Source organism: Panthera pardus, unplaced genomic scaffold (assembly GCF_024362965.1).
Source record: "Panthera pardus isolate Hobbes unplaced genomic scaffold, ASM2436296v1 HiC_scaffold_11, whole genome shotgun sequence".
NCBI lineage: Eukaryota > Metazoa > Chordata > Mammalia > Carnivora > Felidae > Panthera > Panthera pardus.
In genome coordinates, this window is record NW_026526666.1 from 62,060,577 (window position 1) to 62,069,812 (window position 9,236).

General features: G+C 48.5%; 1 long non-coding RNA gene across 1 annotated transcript; it reads right to left on the reverse strand.

The window, feature by feature from the left end:
- Window positions 1-2,064: 2,064 nt before the first annotated feature.
- LOC109266637 (uncharacterized) lies at window positions 2,065-6,481 on the reverse strand. The gene is made up of 3 exons (XR_002079796.2): window positions 6,416-6,481; window positions 6,202-6,289; window positions 2,065-2,550 (listed from the first exon to the last, which is right to left on the reverse strand). It is a non-coding gene; the product is annotated as an uncharacterized LOC109266637 (long non-coding RNA).
- Window positions 6,482-9,236: the final 2,755 nt, after the last annotated feature.

Genomic DNA, 9,236 nt, shown 5'->3' on the forward strand with positions numbered 1-9,236 from the left:
GGCCTAGGCCCCGTTTTCCTCCGCACCTGTCTGTACTCTGCTTCAAATACACTGAGCCCTCCTGTGAGCCAAACACCTTGCTCCCCAGCCCCTCGGGGCCATCTTCCTGCCGGTCCCTCCGCCTGGAACCCTCTGTCCCCAGTTCGGCACCTGGCGAAGCCATCACCACTTTCTCAGAACCAGTTCAGGCATCCACTCCTTTCAACGGCTTCCCCACATCTGGGCCACCTGCCCCTCCTCGGTGCTCCTGCAGCACTCAGCCCCCCTTGATTGCCATTTCCTGACTTCCTGCTGGCGCCTCTGTGGGACTCTGAGCTAGAAGACAGCAGAACCAGGCCCTCTCCAATGCCGAACCCCCCTCCCCGCCCTCCCTGCCCTCCCGCAGGGCCGTAACTCAGCAGGTGCTCAGCAAAGGGGCCGCACTGCGCGACTGGGCTCCAGGGACTCACTCTCTGAGGTCCCCCTAATTGCTGGTAGAGACACGTTTGCCCAAATTGCATCTGAAGACTGTCACTGCAGTGGCCATTGGCTCATCCCTGTCTACCCGGACCATCCTTTTGGTTAACCTGTGCCCCGCTTTGAAGCCTTGCGTGCTGAGAAAAGCAGAGTCAAAGCCAAAGGGTGTGGCTGGAGGAAGCAGAGCCAGAGCAAAAGCCCAAATTGAAGGCAAGTTAGAAAAAAATGCGTAGCCGTAAACATTAGGCTGCGTGCTAAATATTTTCTACTAAGCATTTTATTCGGTACTTACCCTGAGCCAGGAACACTTCCGAGTGCCTTAACACGCTTATTCTTGTAATCTGCACAACGACGAGGTGAGGCCGGTCTAATGGGTAACGTTACCCTCATTTCACATAGGAAGAAAACTGAGCCACTGGGAGGTCAAGCAACCTGCCCGAGGTCACATGCCCAGGAATGGGTGAAAAAGAGATGCTTTCAAAAGCAGACAGAATCGAGAGGAGGAGGATGAACAGTGTGAGGAACAGGGCAGGCGGCTTGGTCATTTACCGAGTCATGCACTCGTTCAATGAAAAATGTTAGGGGTCCCTGCCTAGCTCCATGTCATGCTCTGGAATTACAGTGATGAGCAAACAGTTTGTTTGAACAAACAGGGACCCCTGGCCTGATGGTGCTCATGGCAGAGGAATTAGGCAAATAACCACACAAATAAATAAATGAGTATACATTATAGGAAGTGCTAGCAGCAAAAAGTACACGGCACCATGAGACTGAATAGAAGGGGTTATCTAATAAATATCGTGGTCGGGAATATGATGTTCCTGCTGAGACCAAAAGAAAAAAAAAGTGGGTTAACCCAACGAAGGATGGAAGAGAGAAAGCGCAGGGCACCTGGGTGGATGGGTTGGTTAAGCGTCCAACACTTGATTTCAGCTCAGGTCGTGATCTCACAGTTCATGAGTTCGAGCCCAGAGTCAGGTATGTACTGACAGCAGGGAAACTACTTGGGATTCTGTCGCTGCCTCTCCCCTGCTCTCTCTCTCTCTCAAAATAGATAAATATATTTACAAAGAAGAAGAAGAAGAAGAAGAAGAAGAAGAAGAAGAAGAAGAAGAAGGGGAGGAGGAGGAGGAGGAGGAGGAGGAGGGGAGAAAGCTCTAGGCAGAGAGAGCAGCATGTACAAAGGTCCTGGGGCAGAAAGGTGTTGGGTGTTCAAGGGGCTAGAGGAAAGGCACTCTGGCAGACGGACAAGAAATGAGGCTGGCACGGGCTAGGTCACACAGGACTTCGGGACAGCGCATGTAGGAAGGGGAATAACGGGAGGCTGGAAAGAGAAGTCAGAAGTTGGTCGTGAATGGCACACTTAAAAACTGGTGCCTCATCTTTGATGTCCAAGATGCCTGGGCATCTTGGAAGCCAAGACAAGGTCTTGGGCATGTCACTTTAGAGATTAAAAATAAAAATAACCAAAAGGGTATGTGTTTGGTAGGGTGGGTGTGAGGAGATCTTAAATGTCCCGAAGGAGTGCAAAATGGCCAGCCAAATGATCCCAGCCTGGAAAGAGTTCACCCCTTGCTGCCCTTGATATCTTTATCAACTCAGGCGCTCTGCAAAATAATAAGCTATCATTTATCAGTGTTCTGCAAGGTAGCATTACAACTGAGTCAGGGCAATAAATCAGGCACATATAATTTGAGCCCTGAAGTACAGTAATTCTTCTTTTAATGCCACATCTGGTATAGATAATACGATTTGCAGGGGAGAGGGGGCGATGAACACTATGCAGGGCCCTCATTATTGGGCAAGCGTTGCTTGCAGCCTGATCTCCCGCCCATCCTTCCAGCAACACGGAGGACTTAAAAAGCAGCTTTATTATTATTCCCTTGGCTGGCCAAAAGGGAAACCGAGTTAATTATAGACTTGTTTGCCGGTTATTAATTAAACCCCAGCTAAACATAAAAACGCAGGGGAAGTGCCATTTCCCGCTCCGTGCTTCCAGCCTCTTAGAGCTCAGCTGACGTTCCTGCCGCTGTGGTCCACTCTGTGTCCTGTTTCCTCTGCAGATTTTCTCAGGAGGGTCCCAGGGCCTTTGCCCTGTGTGCAAACAAAACCTTATTTTTAGCTGGGAAGGAACACAAAATTGGAAGCTCCGAAAGGGCAGGGGGACAATAGGAGGAAGCTTGCAGACACTGACGGCTTGTGACACCCAGGGCTCCGGGGACGGCCACACCCTCCCGGGTTCTCCAGCCTCCCTAGTCCTCAGATGGATGGCCCAGCCTGACCTGCACCATCTACATGGTGATGGCTCCGCACAGTGACTAGGAGGACAAGTTTGTGGCACATGACCAGAACTCCAAGCTTGCCCCCACTTACTAACTCCATGGCAACGGGCGCGTGTCGGTGGCCCCTCTCAAAAGGAGACATGAGCAGCACCCCCTCCTACACGTGCTATGAATCTCACACAAGACAAGGCTTGTCAAGCACTCAGCAGGTGCCCAGAGCATGGTTGCTTCTAAATATTAGTTTCCTTTCCCTCACTCTTCCAGGATGACGGGCTTTGGTGTCTGTGGCTCCCACAGAAATATCAAATGATAGACGATGCATGCGTGACCTTCTCATATTTCAAAATCTTTCTAAGCTTCTATTTTCTCATCTCTAAACTGGGAGCAAGCCTAGTGCCCACCAGAGAGGATCGCCAGGAGGGTCAAATTCGATATCGGGAGCAACCTAGTGCCTGCCTCTGATCAGATGTCCAGTATGTTAGTGACTAAATTATCTGAAAACCATCCTCCGAATAATTAAAGAGAAGAACATCAAGTCCATATCTGTGACATGAAAAAGAAGAGAGAGACTGATCAAAGGGAATCACACCAAACTAGCCTCATTTCTTACTGGAGTTGACAAACTACATGACCAGATCAAGAACATTCCATGGATGTCGTACAAACACATCATCAGAGAGTTTGCCAGATTCCTTGGCAAAATCTAGCTAGACCATCAACCTAGCCTCCTCAAAATCTTCCAGTGGGCATGTTCTCTGCTTGGCGGCCATTGCTGTCTGATTAGCCTTGCCCACACTGTTTCTTAGATGGGAAAAGCCAAGGACAGAGCCCTCTGACCACCAGTAATCTTCAAAACAAGATTTCACAACGTGGCTAGTCACGTGGACGAAAACAGAAAGCATTCCAGTAAAATCTGCAGATGAAACAAAGCTTGAGGGAATTATTCACGTGACTTCCAGACTCTGAGCACGGTGCTCTCCACACCCCCCTGCACTGCCCAGCCAAGCTAGAGACTGTTGAGTCTGCATCCAAACCTGCCAACCCCACCCACTAGAGCAGGCGTGGGCAGCCTGCCCTGGCATCAGCTTTGCAACTTGTGGTCATGGATCGTCACTGGTATCATTTAGTTCCGTTCACACCGTTTATTTCCCTCATCTCTTATTGTTTTAAGTGGATCGTTTCTACTCTCCACCCATCTTCTGGCAGCAATCCTGAGCCTCAGATTCACGTCTTATACTACTGAGGAAATCCCTGTGATGCGGAAGCCGGGGATACAATGGCGCACAAGGCCTAGGAGAGCTCTATGGGAGAAACCATTGGTAAACACATAATTGCACAAATAATGATTGAATAACCATTTTACTAAGCACCAGGTGCTAAACAGAGCTAATGTCTTATTTGATCTCCTAAAACGTTCTCATGATTGTTCTGCCCATTTAAAAGACGAAGGTGAAGCCAGAGAGCTCCTGTGATAGACGCAATGGAGCTATTGTAGAAGAAAGGATGGGGAGGGGTGCCTGGGTGGCTCAGTCGGTTAAGCGTCCGACTTCAGCTCAGGTCACGATCTCACGGTCCGTGAGTTCGAGCCCCGCGTCGGGCTCTGGGCTGATGGCTCAGAGCCTGGAGCCTGCTTCCGATTCTGTGTCTCCCTCTCTCTCTGCCCCTCCCCCGTTCATGCTCTCTGTCTCAAAAATAAATAAAACGTTAAAAAAAATTTAAAAAAAAAAAAAGAAGAAAGGATGGGGAGGGTGCGACAGAGGGGCAAACCTTGGAGAATTCTAAAGTGCTGCATACATAAGAAAGGTGATGACAACTGTCATTCTTGCCCTCTAGGATACCAAGCTTGTGATTCCATCCCAAAAGTTTTTAAATACCTGACATCAGGGTTTCCATATTTCTTTCTTTCTTCTAGCCTTCTGTGTGATGAGGCAAGATAAGGGTCCTGAGAGAGGGTATCTCAATGTAGACATCTACCCTACATTCTATCACCTACCAAATGAGATTCTTCCATATCCACTGTACCAATGTGAAAACTTTCCTCCACCTCTCAAACTGTTCACCTCGTCTGCAGGAAAGGGCTGATAATAGCATCTACCCCACAGGATTCTGGTCAGCGATAAATGAAATAACATAGATACAGCCTGACACATACTGAGTGCTTAGAGGATAGCAAGAATACCCCTTCCCTTGCCTTCCCTTCTCTTCGTTTCCCTTCTTTCCCCTTCCCTCCCCTTCCCTCCCCTTCCCTCCCCTTCCCTCCCCTTCCCTCCCCTTCCCTCCCCTTCTCTCTGGAAAGGTCTTCATTGCACAAGAAGATGAATCGGCATTCTAGGAGCCTGGAGGAAGGCTGCTATCAGAGGCGTGCCCTCCCCTGTCAATATGTGGCTCTGGTCTTAGCTCCAGGGACTCAAATTTTAAAAAGAAATGCGACTAGCATACCCCTCACTACTGAGTTCCCACTTGCTATTCATGCCTTACCAGTTGCATGAAGGGCAGAGTGCTTCTCAAGGAAAGGAATCAGGTGGGGGGGGGGGGGCAGGGAATAAGGGGAGAGGGTGGTATGGGAAGTTTCCATGGTTCTCTGCACCTCTGAGAGCTTAGCAATAGTTTAGTAAGAAAATACCTTCTCCTCTTTCTCTAAGAGTCGAGCAGTGACGCATCTGTAATTCTTAAACAGAAAAGCTTGAAGAGGGCATTAAAGATAGAGCTTGACTGTGGCATTTGAATGGCTTAAAGACCTAAACAGGTGACCCTTTGCAGACTAGACATAGCAAGTTGGAATGGTAAGGAAATTGTAGTGTAAGAAGCAAACCCACTCACTGGGAGGTAATGTTTATTATTAACCAGCTGCAATGTATTAGGTGCTGTCACACCATTGGGTCTTCCCTCTTAATATGTACTTGGCCCTCACCATGATACCGAATGGTAGAAATTTTTAGACACACGAGAAACAAGCAGCTTGTACTTGTATTGCATATGAAAGCCCTGGAGCCGAGAGACCATAAGTGGCAGGGCTAGAATCCATATTTGGATCTGACTCCAAAACCCATTCTTGTCTGGCTTGTCACACAGCCACCAAAGAGCATGAGAAAGTGAGGCTGGAAACAAATAAAATGATGATGGTGGGCAGATTAACTCAAAACTCACAGCAAGGATGGGGAAATTCATTATTGGGGCAAATAGCTCCTTATTTTTTCTTAAATTAGAACCTTATAAATAAGTGGTCCCCATGTCCTCAAGGAAAGGTTAGCATATGGGCAGGATCCTCCACTGAAATAGTCGGGGAAGCATGTAATTGGTTTTAGAAAGACTTCCATCCAAAATGATTAAATCAAGTTTTGGCACATGAAAGGGGGAGGTTCAGTTATTGGAAAATTTGCTTAGGTGACACAGTTCATTTCCTGATGAAACCGAATTAATGGGACATTACTGAACCTAATTCCTCAAGAAGTAAATGACTCACCTCTCCTCCTGCTGGGCTGCCTGGAGATTTCCATGTGCTTGGCCTTCTGCCCTTTCTGAAAACCCAAGAGCTAGGATGGGAAGCTCAGCTGGGAGAAGGAAAAGCATCAATCCTTATTTTTCTTTACCTCCTCGTTCTCCATTAATTAGGTCTTAAACTAAGCAGCATCTGAAGAGCCAAAATAGATCCCCCTCCCACTGCATTCAGAGCTTACCCTATGTTATTGGGAGCTTACTGGGAAGGCATAGGGTGCTCGCGATGGCTAGATGGACAGGGTCTTAGAAAGAACAAGATAAGAGAACGGTAGTGAGGAGGTCTGGGGCGGAGCTCTCAGAATGGGCACAGAGCCTGAGGCTGTTTGTGTCTGTGTCGATGTTCACACACACAAAATATGCTGTCCACAGCAAAGGAACACTCAATAATCAAGTGGTCACGATCTCCCATTCTGTGTTAGGTAGTTTCTCTTCCCAACCACTTTGATGTTTGTTCCCTGGCCTCATGAACAAGGTGGTTACGGTTTCAGAGATGGAGGTTAGCAGTGCTACAGCCAGACTGACTTTGGTCGAAGAAGTCTATGCCATAGAACCCATGCATGAGCGTCCAACCCACCAACTGCAGAGAACATAGCTGAGCATTAGGCATGGCTTCGCTTGCAGGGACAATATTCAGCCACCTGGTCTGATCAGGTAGTGGGTAGCGATTTATCCTCACTGAAACCGACAGCAATATGTACATGGATCTGATCTCCCCGCCCGCAATGTTTCTGACAACATCGCCATCCGTAGACCTAAAAATGCCTTATTCTCCATCGTGGAATCCCACACAGCCTTGCTTCTACCACGAAGCTCATTTTCTAAAGAAGAAGGACAACGGGCTCATGACCGTGAGTCTCATCATGAACTTGGTGAGGCAGCAGCAGGCAGTCTCACAGATAGAATGGGGGAATGACATATTAAAGACTCAGTTATGGTAGCTGCTGGATGGCAATATTTGCCAGGGCAAGCTGCTATGCCACAAGTAATTCGTTCAGAACTACCAATTCACGCCAGATGCCGTTTTCCCATAGCCAAGCTATTTGGGCGTAAAAACCCAATAGGAGAAGGTGCCCCTTTTACCATTAATGCTAATGACCCATTGGCAAAAATTTTACTCCCATTCCTGCAGATTTGGGCTCTGCTGGCTTAGAGGTCTTAATTCCCAGGGAAGGAATATTTCTACCAGGGGACACAACAATGGGTCTTGAACTGGCACTCAAGACTCACAGCAGGTAGGTTGGTGTGCTTGCCACATGAACTAATGTGACCAGGGGTAAAAGTTGGTGGAAGATCACAGAAACCCAGTATATTCAGATCTGTGACAGGTTTAGACCTCCCAGGAGTGACGGTCAGGGCCACGCAGTCAGGTAAAGAAATGAGCTGCTGGAGGAGGCAAAAGGGAACACGAACGTAGCAGTGGAATAAGGAAGCTCCGACTCTATGCCCTTACAGCCCGTTGCAGAAATGAGGAAGTTTGCAACCATGCAGGCCGTGTTCCATAACCCCAATTCCTTCCTAGCTTCTGGACAAAGTCTAGGTGGTTTTTGTCTGGCTGGTGAAAACTAGGCGCAAGGAACGCTGGGAGAGAGAACGTCTTGGTTTTCCGGGTCTCTCACGAAAGTAGCGCTGATCAATCCGGAGCTGAACGCCAAGGCCTTTCTCAGAGACACAGGTCTCTGGCTCGAGGAGATCCCAGAGTGCTCGCCACAAGGAAACTGTCCGTGCCTCAGCAGCAGGCTTTGAAAAATACTCAGTTCTTTTTAGACACAGGCAGACCCTTGCCTTATCCTTATTCTAAGTCCAAAACCAAAACTTTAATCTTTTGGTGAGGAGTTGCGGGGCGGGGGAATAAGGAGCGGGCCGTGTGAGAATAAAATATACCACTACTGACCAAAGGGAAGGGGAAGAAAGGGGAGTTGAAATGTGGTCACTGTAAAGATAAAGCTGGGGTGTAAGGCCCACAGCTACCTTCCCAGGAAGTCCTAACAATGCAGACAATGGCCTAATTGTTCCTCCCCTGCCCCCCGCCCCCAAGAAACTTTGCAGTCCCCAACCTGGGAGGCACTCACTATCTTTTTCTATTTCTTTCCTTGAAACACCATTTATTGGAAATACTGCCAGATCTCCAGGGGGAAAACAAAAGGCTGGCAGTGAAATGAAACACCTAATTAACAGAGAGCTCTTCCACTGCTGCCAGAGAACTTTCTGTGGGAGCCCTGGCTCCTTGAAGAGAGGGCTTGGGGGAGGGGGACTGACTAGCACCTACTACTGTGAGCACCAAGCTGGCCGAAGGCAACACACGGTAGTGTTAAGGCAGGTTCACATTGGAGTCGGATGGCCTGGGCTCAAATCCTACGTTTACCACTTACTGGGACAAGAGGTATAACCTCCTTGGGCCTATAATGAGGGTAATTGTCGTTCTTCCGGTGATTATGGAAGTAAGGTGAGTTCCTCAAAGCACTTGGAAAAGACCAGTGGCCACGTTAGTTGTTATGGTTGTCTTTTTAAGTTTATTTATTTTGTGGGGCGCCTGGGTGGCTGAGTCAGTTAAGCTTCGGACTCTTGGCTTTGGCTCAGGTCATGATCTCATGGTTCAAGAGTTCAAGCCCCGAGGCAGGCTCCACACTGATAGTATAGAGCCTGCTTGGGATTCTCTGTCTCTTTCTCTCCCTCTCTTTCTTCCCCCCCCCCCAAATAAATAAATGTTTTTTAAGAAGCTTTTCATTTATTTGTTTTGAAAGAGAGAGCGTGCGCACAAGCATGAGCAGGGAGGGGCAGAGAGAGACTTCCTAGCAGGCTCCTCGAGGTTAGCACAGAGCACAGAGCCCAACGTGGGGCTCAGTCTCAGGAACCGAACCATGAGATGACGGCTGGAGCCGAAATCAAGAGTTGACCGCCTTAACCGACTGAGCCGCCCGGGTGCCCCGCTTTAGCTGTGGTTGTTAAGTGTTAGGTAAGTCCACTGTTGCCTGAGCTTACGCGGCTGTTAGGCAATAGAGC